This window comes from Trachypithecus francoisi, unplaced genomic scaffold (genome assembly GCF_009764315.1).
Source record: "Trachypithecus francoisi isolate TF-2019V2 unplaced genomic scaffold, Tfra_2.0 Lachesis_group12, whole genome shotgun sequence".
Lineage (NCBI taxonomy): Eukaryota > Metazoa > Chordata > Mammalia > Primates > Cercopithecidae > Trachypithecus > Trachypithecus francoisi.
The window spans coordinates 113,699,436-113,721,311 of record NW_022681457.1 but is presented as its reverse complement, the minus strand read 5'-3'; the positions used below and the strand labels follow the sequence as shown (position 1 = coordinate 113,721,311).

Here is a 21,876-nt window from a genome sequence, read left to right as displayed (position 1 = left end):
CTCTTCCAGACTCCTCCAGTCTCTCCACTCTGGCCCTGCCAGAATCAACAGTTTGAATCTTTGCATTAAACACGCACACAACACCCAAACAAGGGAGACAGAACACACCGAGAAAACCTCACCAGACCTAGGGTTGGGGCTGGAAACTGGCGACACCGGCTCACCATTTCCCCCGCACCAGGCAGTCGGCCAGAAAACCCTGGGCAATACACACAGCGGACTCCGCCAGACATTAGAACACTTGTTCGGTTCCCTACCCTTTGGAAGCCGGGCCCCCAGTACATCGCTTTGGGCCATTGCTGCCGATAATTTTTCAGAGATAAACAAACCGGTTTGGATAAAACAAGATCCAACCTGAATTCTTCACCCAAAACTCAAAATGAAACTCTCCTATCACCCCTTTCGCTCCCTTCTCCGCCTACCTGTAACCATCATCCAGTTCCCTCAGATTCAGATGACTTGATTTTTTTTTTTTTTCTTTTAAAATTCAGTCCTCTAGCTTTTGGATTCATGGACACTACACTGTCTGGCACCACTGGGCTCAATAGGAAGGCATGCCGGGGGATTGAGAAAGTCCTGTCCCCGTTTCTCCGGGATGCCTGGGTTGGAAGGGAGAAGGAGGAGGTGAGACCTCAGCTGGGCTGGTTTCTGGCCTAAGTCTTTTTCCCTGGTTCCTTTTTGGCTCAAGGTCTCTCCTCCATGCTCCGAGGATCTCTTCAATCTTCAGCCCCTTTCAAGGGGACCGGTGTGAATGGGAGCAGAGCGGTTGGTCGACTTGCCCTCTCTAGGCACAGAGGGTAGGGTTGCTCAGTTACCCTTAGGGGTTCACCAGGTTAACAGAGGCCCGATGTCAGGACAAGAAGGAGGCCAAAGGGCCGAGAGGAAAGATGAAGCCCTGAGGTCCGTGGCCACGTGTCTCTCTCTGCCAGCTCTGTGTGTGACATGCCCTCCTACACCCAGACTCGTTCGTGCCTGACACACTCTCAACCATCGCCCTGTCCCACCCAATCAGGCCCCCAAGTACCCTCCCGCTCCAGCCTCTCCGTGTGATACTGTCTGCTTTCTGCCCTGAGCTCGTCTGGAACCTCTGCCAGGGCTCCCGCCTCCCAAGTCCCCATCAGTGGGGTCTGCTCGGTCCCTGTAGCTAATTTACACCCGTCAGGGTTTAAAATAGCAGAGGCATAAATGAAAAGTCCAATTTCTTCAAATTTGCATTGTAAAACCATCCTTCAACTTCCTTGAAATAAATTTTACTATTTTATTAGTGCAAACAAAATGGTAATAAAACACTAATACAGCGTCTTGTATCCAGGGGAAGAGCTAAAATTAACATAGAGCGAGCAGTGTTTGCTATTACATTCAATTACCTTTTTACTTGAGATTTACATTCTCATCCCCTTAATCTCCATAGTAGTGGCTTCAAAATCATTCCTCCCAGGCTCTGCCCTTCCCAAGCCCCCACAGCTGGAAGCCAGGCCTCCTGCCCAGATGGCGCTCACCCCGGGCATGGAGCCTGCCCCTTTCTCCACAGCTGCCTCTTGTCACAGGGTACCACTTCTCTCCACTGCTTGTAATTGTCTCATGTCTCAGCCTCTCAGTACTCAGCAAGTTCACACCAGAGGGCTCTGACACGAGACACATCCAGACACGTAGTGATCAATAAGCAGGTGCACGGGGCATGGGTTGGGGGCACTGCCCACCGAGCCTGCAAAGGCTCTCCCTGGTACCAGCTAGGGGCGGGACCTCCTGGGAGTCCTGGGGAAACTGGCATCTCTGGTTTGACAGGTTGTGGGAGAGGGTTGGCTGCATGGCACAGCTGCAGACTCCAGACAGTGGCAAGAAGCTCCAGCCATCCTGAAGTGGGAAGGGGTGACGGCTCCGTGGGGGCCAGCCCTCTCGCTCATTTTGGGAGGTGGCTGCCTGCCAGTGATGGAGATGGGGCTAGAACCACCTCACCTTCTCACCATCCAGTGCTCTTTCTTCAACTGAGGCAGTCCCTAAAACCAGTCACCCTTAAACACAGCCCCACCATCTGATCCCCCAGGAGGGTCCCTTTACTTCCCGCAACTAGAGGAAGCACCATTCCACGTCTGGAACTGGGCAGCCTCACCCTGAGCCGGTGGGAAAGATGATCATGTTTCCAAATGGCTCAAAAACTGGGTCCTAGTTCCAGATCCGTCACTGACTAGCTGTAGGGCCTGCGGCGCCAAGCAACCTCCCTCTGGGCCTCAGTTTCCCCACCTGTAAACCAGGACAATAACCTGTGGGCTGCCTTCTTCACAGCAAGGGTCATGATGATGGAACGATCACGCAGGTGCCTCTGAGCCCACCCGAGCCTCAGAAGCTCAGCTGGGAATCTGTTTCTGAGGACAGGACAAAGACCACAGGGTTGGGACCCCTATGAGGACCATGGAGAGGGGTGTCCGAGTCCTGGGCCAGGCCACCTCTGACCTCTGTGACTTTACCCTTCATCCTTTCTCTTACTGGTCAAACCACCGCATCATTCCCACAAAATCCTCTGATCTCATGCAGAAGGAAGAATCGTCATTCAGCCCTGGATTCGGCCACAGCACAGTCTCACTCAGGGCAGGCCTGGGGCAGGGAACCAAGTGATACGCGAAAAACAGATGGAAGACCCCGTTAATTTTACTCTGCCCAGCTACTACAACCAGGGGGAAAGAAGCGACACACAAAAACACAACCACACACACAAACACAATCTCATACACGACCACTTACACTCTTTTTCACACACAACCACACACCATCTCACACACAATCTCACATACACCATCTCATACAAAATCACACGCAAAACCACATACCACGTTATAATCACACACAATCCCATACACACCCACTCACACAATCCACATAAACTCACACAAATCTTATATACAGCCACTCACAGAATCTCACAGCCACACACAATCTCACACACACTCTTATATACAATCACTCACGATCTCACACAATCACACAATTTCACACAAAATCTCACACACAGGCACACACACTCTTCCACACCATTTCACACTATGTCACAGCCACATACAATCTCACACACAGGCACACACAATCTTCCACACCATTTCACACTATGTCACAGCCACATACAATCTCACACAGTCGCATACACAATCTCGCACAGTCTCATATACATTCACTCATACAATCTCACACATAATCATACAATTTCACACACAATCTCACACTAACACACAATCTCACAGTCACACACCATCTCACACAATCTCACAATCACAATTTCACACAAAATCTCACACAAAGCACACACAATCTCACACACCATCTCACACTATCTTACAATCTCACACACAATCAGACACTCTCACACACAACCACAATCACACACAATCACACAATTTCACACAGCATCTCCCACAAAAATCTCACAGTCTCACACAACCCCACACAAAATGTCACACACAAGCACACACTCCCACACAACCACACACAATCTCACACTCCATCTCACACAACCTCAAAGACAATCTCATACACAACCACTCTTACAATCTCACACAATCTTACACACAATCACACACATCCTCATACAATCTCATACAGAATCACACAATCTCACATGCAGTCTCACAATGACAGTCTCAAACACAGTCACTCACACAATCTCAGACACAATCACATGCAAAACGATTTACACCCGAACACAATCTCACACACACAAAACAACACACGATCTCACACACACCCATTCCCAACTCCCCTCCCCGGGTCTTTCTTCCTGAATCTGATTCCTAAAATGTATTCCAGTGGACACGAGGAGGAGAGAGCTCCCATCCAAAGTGTTCCGAGGCAAACGCGTCCTTGCTCCTGATCCACGTGGAATTCCAAGTCCCCCTGGCAGAGAGCGGCTTCTGGGTCGCTGGGAGGGGAGAATCTTCTTTAACCCCAGTGGAAGTGCAAGCAAAGAGTGTTGACAGTTGGGCGTGACTGCCCAGAACACCAGGGACCTGCCTGGAAGTCTCTGCTCCCAGCCTGGCCGCTGGCTGCAGCCCCTTCTCCCTGGGCCCTGCATCCCACCTCCCATGACATCCTACCCCAGAGGTAGACATCACGAATAGTTCTCCTGGCCTGTAAACAACAGGCCAAGACCCCTGCAAGAAGCGAAGGAATCACCTCCACGTGCTAAACGTAGGGAGTTTTCTTTGGTTCACGTTTATTTTTTCCTTCCCACTGGTGAAACAAAAGAGAGTTTGTTGGTGAGGTTCAAACATTTCTTGGGCCTTGTCCGAGTCTTACCTTGTTTTTCTTTTCCTTTCTGTCTCCCCCCCAGCCCCACCCCGTCTTCCCTGCCTCCCCACCTTGAATAAATAAAGCACCCGAAGCTGGCACCGGCTGGTGAGGAAAGTACAAACTATCTCATAATTTTATAATTTTTTTTTTTTTAGTACACTGGCCTAGGGTTTTGGGTAAAGGACAAAAGCTATTGTTGCACAGCACAACACGAAGGCTGAGTCACCGATACGCCTCAGCTTCTCGAGATCTCATAGGTTTCTGTGGCTGGCACAGCCGGTGAGCTCAGCGCCCTGCGGGGGCCGTGGGTGCAGGCGCCCTCTCGCCTGGCGCTGCCCCGCCCCCTCCCCCTTGCCAGAGCTCCCTGCCGGGCCGACACGTTGGCTTTGTTGGTTTTTAATCATAGGGGGGGAATTTAAATAAAATGTTGTGAAATAAAAAACAAATCACCGTAGTCCCACCACCCTAACGCTATAATTTTCATTTTGGAGGATCACCTTTCAAGCCTTCTACAGAAGCATTTGGATTTTTATATAGTTTCTCTCGCAGCATTCACAACACTTGGCATTTGGTATATTTTTTCACTCATATAATAAACATTTTTCCGTGTTTCGAAACCATCCTTGGGATGATAATTTGTACAGGTGACACCTTATTTATTCCGTTGTGATATTCCTGGGCAGATCCTATGAAGTCAGAAGGGGAGACCTCTCTCAGAATTGAATCATTTATCGGCAAGATTCCAGCCAAGGTGGGGGCTTTGCCTGTGTGACCCCGATCACCTGGCCCTTGGGGATCTGGCCTGGGAATGTGTACCTGGAAGATGGGCAGAGGCTCCACCAACACCCCACCCACCCTGAGCCGGGCCATGAGTGCCCTGGCCCTTGTGCCCAGAGAGACACGGGTTCCAGCAAGAGCCCTCAGCCTCACGGTGACCTTCACGCCACACAAACTGCACTTCCTCCTTATAAAGCGCCCTGGCAGCAAAAGGCCCACGACGACGCTCTGCTCTCCGTTTTTATATCTGAATATCTCAAAGCACTTAGCAAAGACTTTCATTTTCTCATTACCCCAAGGAGAGGAGGTCATTCGGGAAAATGGCACAAATATTCCCATTTGTCAAAAGCAAGAAGGAAGTGAGTTAAAAGGAAAATTCTACCACTTAACTGAGCAAAAGCTACCCAGGAGAGAACCCTGGGGTCTCGCCTGCCTCTCCATTCACCCAGTTTGCCTTCTCCAGTGCAGTTTCGGGCACCTCATTACCGAAAAGATGGCTCGGAGCCAAAACCACGTTTCCATTTTGCCAAGAATCAATCCCTCCCTGGTGGTCCCAACTCAGGAGACCCTCCTACCTCGTCCAAAGTCTCAACCAAAACTATATTCTTTTATGGTTATAGTTATGTAAAATACATGTTTAATAAATATATACAGTCACCAAACGGGGGAAAAACACTAGACAGAAATACACCAGATACTAAACAACGTCGTCTCATGATGGTTAAGTTAGGGGTGCATTTTTTTCCCTTTGATCTATTTTCAAAAGCTGTTTAAAATATGGTTCTATTTTTCCAGTGCATAGGGAAAAGCGTGCATTTCAGAGTCAGATCAACCAGCGTTGGAACCCTAGCTCTCCATTAACGAGCTGGGTGAACTCAGGCAAGTGACTGAACCTCTCAGAGCCTCATTTCCTGCCAGGTACAATGGGAATCGAACCACTGCTTGCCTTGTATCTTTCAATCCCACAGAAAGTCACAGCGCAGCATCTGACACACAGTCGGCCTCAGTAAATGTCTGTTCCCTTTCTCTTTTAATAAAATGAAAATGTAAAATCAACTCAGCTTCCTTGCTGCCCCTTAAGGACAGAGGCAAGACCCTTCTCCTGCACCCCCTCTCCAACTTCATTCACATCCTTCACCCGTCTCTCCCTTCCCCTACTCGCCCCACCCCAACAAACCCCCAGCACACAGACCTCAGGATGCTGGCCCCCGCTCTCCTGTGACTCGCCTGAAGGGTGAGGAGGGGGCTCTTGGAGGAGAGAAGCTCCTCCTCCGACCTTCTCCACTAGCACAGGCCCAGGCCAGCTCCTCCAGGCAGCACACAGGCCTCGTGCAATGACTTGGAGTACACGCAGGGAGATCCCTGGGTTTGTGCCTTCTTGGCAGCCACCCTCTGGGAACAGGTGCCAGGCTGCAAAGGCCACCTGCTCCCGGAGGAGGGCAAGGGCCACACTCCTGTCTGCGAGGAGAGGCCAAGGAGAACCAAGATGGCACCAGTGCTTGGGAGTCAGCTCCTCCCCGGGCAGGCAGTCCAGGCCACAGCCCAGGGACTGCCACCTGAACGTCTAACAGCTCAGCCCTGGGCATTGCAAGCCTTTCCCTGCTCCCTCGAGGGCTCTGTACTGGGCGGACACGTTTGCCTTGCTATTGGCAAACATGCTGCAACAGACTTGTGGTGGCCACAGCCTCTGGGCTGGGGCTTCAGCCTGGCCTTGGGGGTCTCTGGAGCTCAAACACAGGGAGCCCTCTGCCTTACTGCCTTCATGATGACGGATGGGGAGGGTGGAGTAGAGACAGTACTAGTAGCAACAATAGCTACCCCTTGTCACCACGTGCCAGGGGCCTTTCCAGTGTCATTTCATTTAATCCTCACAGCAACCCCATGGGATAGGTGCTATCGTGAACCCTCTTTTACAAGTGAGAAAGCTGAGGCTCAGAAGAGTCCACAATATTCCAAAGTCAGAGTCCCAATAAGGAGAGACTAGGGATTTGAGCCGAGGACTTTACCACTATCCTCCCAGCATAGCTCCCAAAACAAGCAGACTCCACCAGCCTTTTCCAGAAAGAGGCCCCTGAGGGGCCTCCCTAGCCAGTGGGGGCACAGACACCCCCCAGGAGCAGCTTGTAATTCTGCCAAAACAAGGGCATCTCCGTGCCTCTTGCCCTACAAGAATAGGACAGATGCTACCCCTCTATGGAGACAGGCTGGTCAGGCTAAAGAGTTGCTATGTCACAAATGAGGAGCATGCCTGGAGGGGTATCTGCAAGGAAGCGGCATTTCCCTCCCTGCAGCTCCTGGGAATAATTAAGTGGGGAGGTATAGGGACACGGGGCCATTGGCGAGAGGGCCTGGTACTAGTAAGTATCTACTGACTAATGTACTGGTGTGGACACCGTGGAATGCAGAATGATGGCGGCAGGGCCCTTGGCATCCATGAACCCTCAACACTGCAAGCCTTCCTTACAAATCAGGGATAAGACCAACTTAAAATGGTGTACTCTTTCTTTTAAAATTAAAATAGGTCTCTAAGAGCAGGCTGGACATGGGGAGGACACCAGACAAAAAAACCCCCACAGCATGAGCCACTGGCTCCCCAGCTGCCAGGGACAAGGTCCTGGGACCCAGCAGTAGGTCCCATAAAAGCTGGTGGAGTCCAGCAGGGTGGGGGCCGGGTGGGTCACCCGGGACAGACAGTCTCCAATCGTGCTGAGCACAGCACATCACTTCATTCAGGAACCCAGAGTAAAATGTACAGCTGGGTCTAGAGTTGATTCAGCCCTTAACTCGTTCGGGATCACTGGCACAGCCACCGAGGCGGCAAGGGGAGTGGGCCTGGTCACCTGGGGGAGGGGGCTGGGCCATCCCTGGGAGGGGGGCAGGCTGGGGCACAACCCCTGCTGATAATGTTTGATATGTGCAAAAAGAAATCATAATTCTTTGCAAAATCCCTCTCAAAACCAAACAAGCACTGGGAGTTGAGGGAGGGATGAGGGAGTGTGTGTTGGGTGGAGGGTGGGGGAAGCTTGTTTTCTACCCACTGCCAAATTCTCATTTACTGTCAGCTCCAATCCATTTGGAACTCACTGACTCAATTGCCTTTTCACGGGGAAAGGAGCCGGCACAATGCAGGGGACTTTTCAGCTTCACATTAGCACACAGGGCGCTGGGCAATGTCCGGGAATCAACGCACACAGCCCTCCCGGGACCCCTGGCCACCCCCGCCTCCAGACAACCCAGCCACCCTGCCAGGGCCACATCTGCTCACCCCTGCTGTAATACTTTGGGTTTTACTTATTTATTTTTAACGGCTAGGCCGGTGGAGAAGTGTATGTGTGTGTGTGTGTGCGCGCGCGTGTGTGTGTACGTGTGCACATGGGCACACTTATATGTGCTGGGAGAGACAGAGGCTCTACCTCCCAAGAGGAAGGGCCTGGAAGAGTTCATTCCAGGGCAGTTCCAAGTCTTCCTTTTGCCCAAAGAAAGGAGGGATGGAAAGAAGAAATCCAAATCAGGTCTCCAGAAGGAAAGGATATGGGGGGTGGGGGTTACTGAAACTAAATCTGGAAAGGGTCGACTATGGATAAATCCACATTTGCTCGGAGAGTGTCCTGAAGAACTCCGCAGGCCCAAACACTCTTCAATAATCTTTGTGAAAATAATATCGGCCGGTTGTGGTGGCTCACACCTGTAATCCTAGTGCATTGGGAGGCCTAGTGCTTTGGGAGTTCGAGACCAGCCTGACCAACATGGTGAAACCCCGTCTCTACTAAAAATATAAAATTAGCCTGGCGTGGTGACGCACACCTGTGATCCCAGCTACTCAGGAGGCTGAGGCAGGAGAACTGCTTGAACCTGGGAGGCGGAGGTTGCAAAAAGCCTAGATTGTGCCACTGCACTCCAGCCTGGGTGAAAAAGCAAGACTCTGTCTCAAAAAAAAAAAAAAAAAATTACAATTATAATCATCAAGATAGTAATGGTGGTCCCCATTTTTCAAGTGCTCACCCTGTGCCCTCACACTTCCAAGTGCTTTCCACGCCACCTCCGTTAATGATCACAAGAACCAAGCGAGGCGGCACTGCTGACTGTCTGCCCAATTCCACAGGAACGGAGCGGTAAGACCCAGGCCCAAGGTCATAAAGGTCCTAAGTGGGAAAAGAAGGGCTTAAACCCCATTCTGCCTCACTCTAGACCGGCCATCTCGCCCTGCCCTGGGAGAGAGGAAACCTGTGGCAGAATCAAAAGAGAAGATGTCCTGGCACCACAGAGGTCTTGGCCTTGGGAGCCCTCACGACAGCTGGGTGTGCCCCTGCTCTCCATCTCTATCACTGTCCCATGGGGGCTCCTCCATTTAACCCAAGCTTGAGGGAAGCATCCCTCGGAGGAAGCTTCCAACAGAACTTCCTACAATGATGGAAATGAACCGTCTGAGCTGCCCAGTGCAGGAGCTCTAGCCGCACGTGGCTATGGGGCAGCTGAAATGTGCCTCCTTCACAGAAGAATCAAATTTTAAATGTAATTTAAATTGCCATGTGGGCTAATGGCTACTGTATGAGATAGTACAGACCCCACACCCTCCAGCTATCTCCCTACCTCTTAGCCCAAGAGCTATTTTGTTTTGTTCTGTTTTTTGTTTGTTTTTTTTTTTTTGAGAGCGAGTCTCGCTCTGTTGCCCAGGCTGAAGTGCAGTGGCGTGATCTCAGTTCACTGCAACCTCCGCCATCCGGGTTCAAATAATTCTCCTACCTCAGCCTCCTGAGTAGCTGGGACTACAGGCGCCCACCACCACACCCGGCTAATTTTTTTGTATTTTCAGTAGAGATGGGGTTTCACCATGTTGGCCAGGTTGGTCTCGAACTCCTGACCTCAAGTGATCCACACGCCTTGGTCTCCCAAAGTGCTGGTAGTACAAGCGTGAACCACTGCACCCGGCCCCAAGAGCTATTTTGGAAATAAAGCATCTAAAGACAGGAGCATGACCTGCCAGGAGGAGCCCCACCTCAGTCGGTAGGCCCTCTCCTCCACTCCTTCATGGCCTTTCAAAAATTACCAGTCAGCCTCCAACTTCTCTGCCTGCCTGCCTTCTTGCCTTTCTTTCCCTTCCTTCCTTCCTTCCCTCCCTCTCTCTCCTTCTTTCTCTCTCTTCCTTCCTTTCCTTCTCTCTCTTTCTTTTTCTTCCTTCCTTCCTTCTTTCCTTCCTTCCTCCCTCTCTTTCTTCTTTCCTTCTTTTCCTCCCTCCCTCTCATTCTTTCCCTTTCTTTCTCTCTTCCTTATCCTTCTCTTCCTTTCTTTCCTTCCTTCCTTCCTCCCTCCCTCTCATTCTTCCCTTTCTTTCTCTCTTCCTTATCCTTCTCTTCCTTTCTTTCCTTCCTTCTCATCTTTTTCCTTCCTTTCTTCCTTCTTTCCTTTCCTTTCTCTTTCCTTCCCTCCCTCCCTTTCTTCATTTCTTTCTTAGAAAAAAGCATCCATTTAATTAGATAAATCCTCCAAGCACGTGGCCTGGAGTTCGTCATGGAAATTAACCTGCTCCCAGATCTCAGATAGTGAAACAAGAACCGGAGTGTTTTGGCATAGCACAGTGAAATGGGAGAGGCCGATGGAGTTTCATACACCTCATCTTCCATAAGTGCCCCTCGCCCCTCCAGTGCCCCCCGCTTCACGGCCTCATGCCCTTGCTTCCTTAGGTCACTGCCTCCACCCCACCTCTGCCTCTTCTCCTGGCTCTGCCCCGCCTGTCTCCTGGCCCTCTACCCAGGCCGGGGCAGCACTCACCCCCGGGCCAGGTGGGAAAGCTCAGCTCCATCCATGTCAGGGGCTAAAGGGACAACCGTGGTCCTCTGCCCCTTGGCTAAGCCCCGAGCCTCCGTGATTAGTTCAGGCCAAGACCAACTGAGGCTCAGCCCACGCTGGCTGCTTCATCCTCATCCTGTGCCCCTGCTATGTGCTGCTCATTGGCTGTGTGCGTTCCGTGAAATAAAGCTCAAAGTGGAACCTCAGCAAATGTCAGCTGGGATCCTCTCATCTAATCCTCATGGTCCATGTGGCGGGAATTCCAAGTCCCATTTTACAGATGCAGAAACAAAGGATTCGAGGAATGAATCTGTCCAAGTGGGGGAAACATAATTCGCCTTCAGCTCAGCCTGGCTCCTGATCCCACGCACTGCTCCCTCTGCCAGCCACACAGCCTCCATCTGCAAGGCACCCTCATGGGCACGACTCTGGGATCGCCAACACCCCGAATTCAGCTCACACAGGCAGAGGCCACCGGCGCCTTGGGCCCGTTTCCAGGATCGGCCCTCACCCTACCCCACCTTGGCCTTCTGTCCCAAACAGCTCCCATCGTGACCCGCCTCCCCCCCCCCCCCGAGCTCCAGGAACGCTTGGTCTGGCCAATGTGGGAAAGAGAGAACAACGGCCCCTGCCCCGCTGGAGGGACTGACTTCACATGTGGGCAGCGTCTTCATTCTCATCCCCTCCGGACCCAGCAGCAAAAATACCAGGAGGACCCCAGGCAGGCCAGAGAGGTAAAAGACAAGATGCAGAATTTCTATGCAATACCACGTCACCCTGCGCATGGCCTAGGGGCCCAGCTCCAGACAGACAGAGAGCAAGCTCTCCCGGTTCCCCTCTCCACGGCAATCCCTGATAAGCTGCAAGTGCTTCTGTGTCCTCTCCGGCATGGGTCTGTAACACACACAGACATTTGGTCCTAACATTTCACATGTCTTAGCTCATGTAACTCTCACATCAGCCCCGTGAGGTAGGTACAGTTATGCCCATTTCACAGATGAGGCACAGGCCAGTTAAGTCACTGACGGAAGGTCACATGATTTTGATCCCCAGCTAACTCGCTCCAGAATGCACCATCTACACTATATACAGCTCCTCAAATGAACCTGTTGGCTCCAGAGGCACAAAACAGCAAAGCACACCCCATAACCTGAATGTGATCCCTCATTCTGCCTGAAAGGCAGCCCCCAAATTCAGCCCCAAGTTCCCAATGATAACAGAACCAACCTACAACCTGATACAAAAATGTAACCCCGGCACCACCCGCGACGCCCAGGTCCGTGGCTTTCTGGAATGGAATCCACAGGGGTCCCCTTTGAGACTGATACCATATGACATAAAAACTGGCTCCCCTGACCTCGGGGACACTTTGCGCTTGGCGATGCCAACCATGATGAATTCTTCGTTACGTTTAATTACTTTCAAGGGACTTTCATAGCTAAGAGTCCAGCCAACCATTAGGACAACACTCTGAGGGTGGTAGGGTCAGAGGCCATTTGACAAGAGAGGAAACTGAGGCCCAGAAAGGTAAAATGACTCACCTAAGGCCACACAGTGATTTACTGCAGAGCCAGAACTAGAACAGGGTCCCCAGACGCATAGCCTATCAGGCCACGCCTCACAAGACCTTAAGTGTGGGGCTCGCAGAAGGGTAGGGGAGTGGACAGTTAGACCTGAGTGGAGCTCGGGGCCACCCGTGTCTCACCCTGTCCCCTAAACCCCAGCCAGAGATTCTGGGGCCTGACCCATGGCCTCCCCAAGGATCAGATTTCCCCGAAGTTCCCGAAGGAGCTGTGGGGACGAGTGGGCCCGGAAATGGCCCTCACATAGCGAGCTGCACAGCTGAGCTCCCTGGGGGCGAGGGGGGCGGGCGGAGCTGGAGACGCTGGCACAGCCCTCATGGGTACTCTGCCAGCAATTAGTGCTGGGGAAGGGTGCCAGCCTGGCAGAGCTCATTCCCCCACCCCTTCTTCTCATTTACACACGCGCACGATCACACACACACACGCGCGCACACACACACGCTCACCCACCCAGAGACCAGCAGCAAAGAGGCAGCGAGGCTTCCTTTCGGTAAATCTCATCAGCAAGGCACACGCAGGGCATGCAATTTGGCCATTACTGCTCTTAAACAACAGAAAAGCAGAATCCACCCGCCATTAACCCATCCCCCCCGGGCTCTCCCCTCAGGCTTCCCACGGCTCAGGCACCAGCCTTCACCTCTGACTCCCACACATCCCCTTTAAAAGCTCCCCAGAAGTTATTTTCCAAAAGAAACACAGAGTTTAAAAAATTATTTTTTTTACACTGTGATAAGTCCAACCTGAATCGTGCTATTCTCCATGCAGACGTCTCTCCACAGAGCAAACTATCCAAGGCTGGAACATGACCTTGGCTAAGACCCTTGCTCAAACATCCTAGAATCATCAGCTGGATATGGGCATGTTCTTATCCAGAACATCCCCTTATGCATGCCCAAGAGCCCTGCCATTAAGGGGATGCATCCATTACCATGGATAGGGGAACTGGGAGAGCTGCCTTTGGCCTGGCGTGGGGCATCGCTACCTGAGCAGGTGGAGTTCTTTACAGAGCAACCTGAGTGCTAGCCCCCATCCAACTATGGGGTCCCCTGGGTGACAGTTTGACAGCACTCTCCTCTCCCAGTACAGAGGCAGGCAGGTGGGAGTGGTGGTGGGGACCACTTGCCTCCTCTCTCCTGCCTCCCTGCCTCATCCTGGAGAATTGGAAAGAAGCCCACCAGAGCAGGGGGCCCTAGAGAGTCCTTAGACTGGGCTTATAAGACCTGCGAAACCCCTCAAAGTATAAGCAATATTTATGCTTATGAGATTTTTTTTATTAAGAGGATTCTCAAAGGGGGCACATGGATTCAAAAGAAGGGAAGAAGCACAGCCCAGAGACCCCCCCAAACCCGGGCTCAGCAGTGCCTCACACCCAGGTGGCCAAGGATGGAGCGGGCGGAGACCACAGGCAGGACTCCAGTTGTCCTGGCAGCAAGCGTCCCTGATTGCTGCCTCCTCACCCGGGAGCTGCCCTGGCCTCATCCTCGCTTTGCCTGGAAGCTGGTCACTAGGAGGGCTGGCCTGGGAGCTGTGCCATGCCCTGGGCCAGCGCCCTCCCTCCTGTGAGCCAGGGCTGCCTGCCCAGCGAGCAGAGGCATTGCACAGCGGAGCCCACCAGCGGGGACGGAGGGGAAGCCAGCAGCCACTGCAGCTCTGGAGAACCTTACAGATCCTATTAGCCACCTAGTGTCCAGAGCTGAGCTCTAGCCACCACTCTGTCCCTCCTGCTTCCCAGAGCGGCCACTTCGGGGGAGCCCAAGGGGACAGCAAGGGGAAGCCTGGAGTGGGACAAGCCTTCTCTAACCCTACCCCTACGTGGGTCTTCTCCAGGGACTTGAGGCCAGGGGACAGGAGCCAAGCTGTTTGAGGACATGACACCCAGGAGAAAGCAAAAACCCTGTGGTCCCTGCCCACACCCCCCACCCAAGGCAGGGCTGTTCCCATCACCTCGGCTCCTTGCCCTGAGCAAGGCCCCCTATCTTTGAGATGTGTCATCTCAGACAACCCATTCCACCTGAGACATCTTGGGGTCCCCCCATCCCAGCCTCCAGGCCTCCTGCTGAGCCTCCCAAACCTTGGGCCTGCCACTTCCCCAGGGCCTGTGCCCCCCACCACCCCCTCCTCTGCTGGCTCTTTTCTCTGTGTCCTCAAGACTCCTCTCACCTTGAGAAGTGTTAGGATTACCCAGCATTTACACTCAATGCGCTTCCTTATTCCTTAAGACTTATTAAGAATGATAATGAGTTCCGAAGGAGCGACGCGTCCCTGTCTCTCTCTCTCTCTCCTCTCTCTCTCTTTCTCTCTCTCTCTCTCTCCCCCCACCTTCACTCTCTTTCTCTACGTGTGTTTTCCACCAAAGACACATAGGACAAATCCAGACCAAAAGGGAAAAAAATTCCAACAATATGGAAGAAGGGCACTTGAGAATTTCTATTCAATAAACCCATCTCTCTTCTTCCTTCTCCCTGGTTGTCCTCAATTATTCCAATTAAGAAAAAAAAAAAAAAAACTCCCCCTTCCCTTCACACTATCCAGGCCACCCCTCACTCTGCTGGACTTTGAACAGGGGGAACAGGAGAAGGGCCCAGCTTGCCTGCAAAACCTTGTTAACGTGCAGCTCTTAAACGCTTGATTAATTTTTGCAGAATTTACGACAGGCTTTAGCTTTTTCTCCCCAAGCTGTGGCCTCAGAGCCGCAGCAACTTAACTTGGTGAACTTGAGGGGGGCCAAGGTGGGGGTGCCCGCCTCCCCCAGTGGCCTCCTGCTGCTGGCACCCAAGGCAGCCCTGCAACCGAAGGGAGCCATGCTGATGCCACCGCCCAGGCAGGAGACAGACCCACTTGCAGAGCGGCGTGGCACCCAGAGGAGAGATCACCAGGCAGCCAGAACCACGGCTGACTTTTGGCCGTCTGGGACTTTTTAATTTCAAAATAAGAAAGCCAGTAGAAAGTGGGCAGAGAAGAACCACCCTGGGACGCTGGCAATGATGCCTCCAGCCTGCACCCTCCCAACCACGTCACGTATCCTGGGCACCGGGGCCGGCCTTATCGGTCTGCCGGGCTGCCCTTCAGAGAAAGGGAAGAACAGATCCTAATGAAATTACGGTTTTTAAAATGTCTATAAATTAAATCTCTCTCCTCTCTCTGTGAATCTCCCCCTGAGCTCCCTCTCCTCTACCAGGCTTGTTTGCCTCTCTCCGGTTCCCTCTGCTCATGTCTGTTTTTCTGATATAGACATCAAGAGGTTACGGGCTCAATTACAACTCCGCTGGAGTCTCAGCATCAGACTGGCTCGGCCTTCTCTTCTCCTCTTCGGAAACAAGATACCAAATAAATCTCTCTTCTTTATATTTTTATTTTCAATGCCAAAAGCCTGAAGATTCATTCTGTGGCCTTTTTGAACTTCATTCAGATGGTGGGGGAATATTCTTTTTGATTGTGCCTGAGTACAACATAAATGCTTCTCTCCTTATCTCGTTCCCCCCTTGTAAGGACACACACAAAAACCTTGGCTATGCATGAAATTTTCAAAAGGGGGAGAGGATAGTATAAATGTGCTTAATGTATGTGTATGAGAGGGGGCGAGCGAGCCCTGGAGAACATTAGTAGGAGAACATTAGTAGGACATCTAGCACATTCTAAAGTTTAGGGGGGACATCATGAGGATTCTTATCAGCAAAGGTCCATTTGTAAAGGGCAGATCATAAAAGGTGATTTTTTAAAAGAAAAAAATTGCTTCTACCTTCCCTAATACTGCCACGAGATACAGAAGAGATGTGCCGTCTATATAATTTTGCATCTGAAAAGGCCCTCTTCCCATCAAAAAAAGAAAAAAAAAAAGTTGAAAAATCCAAGTCTTAGTCAATCATCAGAGCTGTTGATTCCTGAGAAGAAGAAATCAGCTTTGAGTTGTAGGTCTAAGGGGAAAAGCAAAACAAAAACAAAAACCCCACTATACTTCTGGAAATATTAACCAGTGGGGATTCCAAAAGCTACTTTTCCTGGAAAAAGCACTTGAGACAAAGGTCGGAGAAAGCGGAAGCTGAAGGTGAATCAAAAAGAAAAACTTTGTCTTTCCAATTAACTAGACTGGGAAAAAGAAGGGAGGTGGGAGAACACATTACTACCAACTCATTAATCCTTTCCTGTAAACAATTTAATTAAATTCTGCTAAATACAGGAGAAATACTCATTTTGGAGTGCTTCCCCCCAACCTCAAAAGCAAATTCCTCCAGGTTCCTCCCCCCAGTGTGAACACCTCCCTTGTTTCCAAGCTACACAACCTTTCAGTGGGTTTCCAGCCCAGGCGTGGACTGCACTGCTCAGGGCTGCGAGAATGACAGCCTCATATGTCTGAAAGCTGACACTTCAGCTTTGAAAAGAAATGGGGGAAAATAAGCTGTTGACTTCTTGGTTAAAGTATTTTCTTGTTCTACTCATGTTCTTATGTCACTAGGCTAAAAAAAGAGAGAGAGAAAGAGGGAGAGAGAGAGAGAGAGAGAGAGAAGAGAGAGATATGACTTTCCTTGAATGATCTGTTTAACCTAAGCCAGAGGAAAAAAAAGAAAGTCATTAATTACTTATGTGAGCTATTGCTTCAGAAAGACAATAAACCTGCCCGGTCGCCATGGATATGACATATTTGCTCTGAAAACAACACAATAATTAGCAAAGGGGAAAGATACAAGGAGAATATGCAAACTCCTGAGTTTAAAGCCACAGTGCTCTTTTCTACTCTAAGCCTCTGTTCTGTTTGCAATCCAAATCAAACAAATTTCAAAAATATAGCAAAGAGGGAAATAATAGGAATGGTTCCTCTCGCCTCTGAGCTCAGAAGCAACAATCACTCTACCTACTCCCCTCCAATATAAAATAATATAAAAGAGAACCAGGGTGGCAGAAGGAAAAAAAAAAACAAAACTCAAGTATTGCCTGTTTTATTTCCTATAGCAGGGGTGGAGTCAGGGTTTTTTTTTTAAGTGTGCTCTTATTTAGCATTGGACCTTCTGGCCAGATATAAATTTATTTATGAAAGCCAAATGCTCTGTGCCTGCCCCCCCCAACACACAAAGTAAATGGAAATGTGAAGGGGTGGGGTTGGGGGGGTGTCCAGTTGAAAAAGTAAAGCAGTATATTCAGAAAGCACCATCTCTATGGAAGGGCATCCACTCCCCCTATCTCCAAGAAAATGGAACCCCTGCCTTACTTTAATATTAAAAATGCATTAAATGGTTCTACCTACAACTTAGTCCCAAAGGATCATTAGGAAATGCAATCGCATTGTATCATATCTGTCAGTGTGATAAATATCTGAGTCAGAGTCAGTTTGCAATTTTTCAGTGTCACAAAACAAGATAATTTTTTTCTGCCTTCCTTTCTTAATTCGCTGCAACGCCTCCCCACCCCCCGCCCCAACCAGTCACAGATCTATAGAAAAATACCTGGGCAGAGAAGAAAAGGAGAAAAAGTTGATGTCTTCTCACATACCAGACAGAGGTTATTGATATCCTCCCAAAAAGCAGGCAAAATTGAACTTTAAAATATTTGGGTCACAATTTTCCCCCAAAAATAAATAAATAAAGCACTCCAGTAAGTTTGACTAAAAACTCCTTTTCCCCTCTTCCCAGAGGCTAATTTTCCTAAAACAGATGGTCAGGATCTAAAAGAGAAGCAAATATACCTCAAGCCCCACAGGCAGAGAAATCTAACTTTGAACTTCTTTTAAATTAAAAAGGGGTGGGGGGCAAGATAAACTATTAATAAGTGTGAAAAAAATTAGCTGAGCTACAAGTTTTGTTTTTCTTATTAAAATTATTTAAACACAAGGGAAGCAGATATATAAGGGAGTTTCATATTTAACTGACTTTCTTATTTTTTTTAAACAATAGCTTTTTTTTAAGATTGGACTCTTTGATCTTGAAAGAATTTTGCTCTTATATGATGGGGGGGAAGGGGGTGGTGGTGAAATGATCTGTTTTAAATGATGATGCAACTTAGAGATCAAAGCCTTCGCTTTCTTCTAGCCATAATAAGCTGTACTTGCCACAAAGCGTAAGGCTCCCGGGCTGGGCTCCTCTCCTTCGTAAGAAGGAAATAAAATGCGCCGAGACTCAGAGCAAGACTCCAAGTCTCGGCAAGGTGCAAAGTCTAAAAAACAAACAAACAAGGCAAGGGGAATAAAAGAGGAAGGCACTGCCCCTTTAAACGTTTTAGTGCATATGGAGTTTGATTTCTGAAAGAGATCAGTTTAACATCTCCATAGAAACCAGCAACAGATTATCATCAACAGAATAAATAACTAGTCTAATAAATTAAACAGGAGGCATAAGATCGCTGGAAACCTGATTACTGAAGTTCAACAATATTCCCCATAAACTCTCCTTAACCGCCTCTAAGGTGGCTAACAAGAAGGGGGCTGGGGGGGCGGCGATCTCTCCAATTCGCCGGACTCTAGGGATAGAGATGGTGGCTGCCGCCTGGAAAGGAGAAGTTCTCTACTCTGCCCTGGAGAGGGTCTGAGAGCTCCCGCGAGGGGCACACCCTAAAAACCGAAGTTTGGGAAGTGGAAAAGCGGCTGGGGGTCGGGGGAGGTGGCGCGGGTCGCCGGAGATTGCGCGGGTCGCGACGCCCGCCCGGGACGCACCGCCTGATCGCCACCAGGACGCAAACCCGGCGCTTTGCGCTCGGGCGCCGAACGGCCCAGCGCCCCCTCCGGGCACGTGGAGCGCAGCCCCGGCGCAGCCCCGGGGGACCAACTACCCCCCTCCCCATGCCCGGCGCAGCTGCTCCTGCTCAGCCGGGACAGCTCCCTTTAGGACGGCGACGTGTGTGTGTGCGTGTGTGTATGTGTGTGCGCGCGTGTGTGTGTGTATACGCGCGCGCGTCGTGGGTTGGGCGGGGGGACAACAAGATTATCCGGCGATCTGCTTTCCAGTCCCCTCGTGCGCTCTCACCGCGCGCCTGTACCAGCTCGGAGACGTCCTAAATTTACTAACTTTGCCCAGCGACTACCAGGGGCTTTACCCCCTCGCCACCCCCTGAACGTACCGGGTGTTGGCGGGACAACCACGCACAGTGAGGGCCGCGCCCCCACACTCCACTCGGGTATAAACGCACACCCCGCCCCGTGGCCCAGTGATCCAGGTTTGGGGGAGCTCCATACCCAGGAGGGGCGCTACTGCCGCTTTCCCGATGGGCACGCACCCGCACCCATACCGTAGCCAGCGTGGCTGGAAGGAGGTCCTCGCCGCGCCCAGAGCCGGCTTTCCAAGCTGAGGCTGGGGCAGAGGAACTTGTGTGGAGGAAGAGGAGGCTCCCTGCCTCCCTCAGCGCTCCACTAGCCTCCCCCAACTCCGGACCCGGGTCGGGGATGACTTAGAAGAAGAATCTGCGCCCACCCCTTAGAGAAAAATCTATTATTATTATCTTAATCTACGCCCCCAAAGTGTCCCTCCAGCCGTGATTGACAGCGCATACACCTGTTCCCTTCGCGGAGGCGCTTCCAGCGCTGGGGACAGACATTCACCCAAATGCTCCGCAGCGGCCCAGCAACCAACCTCCCGCCCGCGCCCGGCCAGCCCCCGCCAGCGGCCCCAGCGCGCCTCTGCCCGCACCTCACCACCCCGGCGGCCGCCCCCTCCCCTTCCAGGCCCGGCTGCCCGGCCCGCTAGCTCCCGGCAGTGCTGGCTTCGGAAAGAGAGAGAAAGAACAGAAAGCAAAACTTCCTGGCGGCCGACGGCCATCAGCTGCACATTCTGCAAATGCCACCGAGTAAAAATAAACCGGCCGCCGCTCCGCCTGGCCGGCTCACCCCGGGCGCACGAATCGGCCCCCTGCCCCGGGAGCTCCCTGACTCGGTCTGGCCCGATCCCCCATTCCCGCGCGTCCCCTGAAGCCCCGCTCCCCGACGGTCCTCCGTCAGTCACCATACTCTCCTTTGCCGTTAAGCCGGACCCCAAGTGACCGGGGAACCGGCTCTCTCCCTTTGGTGTTCCCTGCGTCCCCACAAACTACTTTTTTCTCTGTCCTTCACCAGGTGCCTATTTCAGCCCTGTGCCCTTGGATTCAGGGCTCCTTCTCCCCAGTTGTTGAGCCCCGAGGTCACCCTCAGGCCACCCTGGGGGAACAGACCCCGCCCGACCCTCTCTCACGCTGCAAAGCCCCCCCCCGGAGCGCACCGCCCCACCAGGCTGCTAGCCCGCCAGTCCCCGGGCGCAACTTCTCTCCCGGCGCACACAACAGCCGGCAACAACTCGCCCGAACTTTCCCCGGGACCCGGGCGGGCTCCGGCCGACAGCCGGGCGGCTCTGGGCCGGCGCCCCGGTTCCCCGTGCCCTGTGTTGCCAGCCTTTCACCCTGGGAGGCAGGGGGTGGGGTGGGGAAGGGAGTGAGGAACGCCACTTGCCGCGCCTGGAGCAGCGCACTTAAGATAAACTTCCCAGGCACAGATGAAAAGGGGGGCGCCGCTCCCCCATCTAAGAAATATCTTGCCTTCGATTTCCTATCGGGGATACCCTTTGGCACCCCGCACCTAAGCGAACACTGCCTACCTCTGCGGGCAGCACCTACACCCGGTATCCGGGCAGAAGAGCCTCCTGGAGAGGTTCCCCACCCACCCCTTCCCATGGACAAAGTCTTGCAAAGTCACCCCAGGCACCCCTCACCCCTGCCTCCTTCTCTGCCCTGGAGAGCGCACGACCCCTCTGCTGCTGGGGGGTGGGGTAGGGTGGGGGTGTAGGGAGAAGGAGTGATTACCCGGTATTGGCGAGCACCTGCCCCCCTCAGGAGCCCACAGCGCGGGGGGCGCCCCCACCCTATTTGCAAAGTCCTGCACTCGCGCCTGGCACCTCCCTCTCTTCTCCCCTACCCCGCCGCCCCCTCAGTTGGAGTAAGTGACCCCCAGGAGGAGCAGCCCTCCCCTCCCCCGGAGCCGCGCGCCCGGCATTTCCCTGGCCACGGCGGGCAACGCGCCGCCCTGCGCCTGGGTGCCAGCCCTCCGTGCCCCCTGCCTCCGCACGGCCGGAGTTGGGTGGCAGCCGCCGATCGCAGGCTGGCTTGCTGGCTCTCTCGCTCGCTCGCTCGCTCGCTCGCCCGCTGCCTGCTGCAAGCGGCAGCCCGGGGGTTGGGGGGGTGCACCGGGACAGGGGGAGCGACGGGGAGGCGCCCCGGGAGGCCCGCGGAGCTGGGGGGCGTGGGGGGGCCGCGGCAGAGGGAGCGCCGAGTCTCTTACCTGCACTTGGGGCGGCTTTGGGTGACTTTCCAAGTCCGGGGGAAAAATGTGTGTGTGTTTGGGATGGAGCGCCGCGGGCGCGCATGCGCTGCCCAAAGTTGCCGGATCCCGGATTTTTCGCTCCCAGTCTCCGCTCTCGCCCGCTGTGATTATGGAATTCTCCGCGGCCGAGCGGGCGCCTGGGTGGCATGCAAAACCCGGGCCGGATCTCAGGGTCGGGCTCCG

At 52.5% G+C, this 21,876-nt stretch overlaps 1 protein-coding gene across 2 annotated transcripts in view; it reads right to left on the bottom strand.

The window, feature by feature from the left end:
- The window catches only part of CASZ1 (castor zinc finger 1), a 160,809-nt gene extending 139,024 nt beyond the window's left edge, over positions 1–21,785 (bottom strand). The window contains exon 1 of one of the 2 annotated variants that reach the window (XM_033228407.1): positions 21,652–21,785. The gene's annotated coding sequence lies outside the window, so the exon portion shown is untranslated. The remainder of the gene's footprint in view (positions 1–21,651) is intronic. The other variant, XM_033228410.1, reaches the window with a different exon arrangement.
- Between the last annotated feature and the right edge of the window lie 91 nt (positions 21,786–21,876).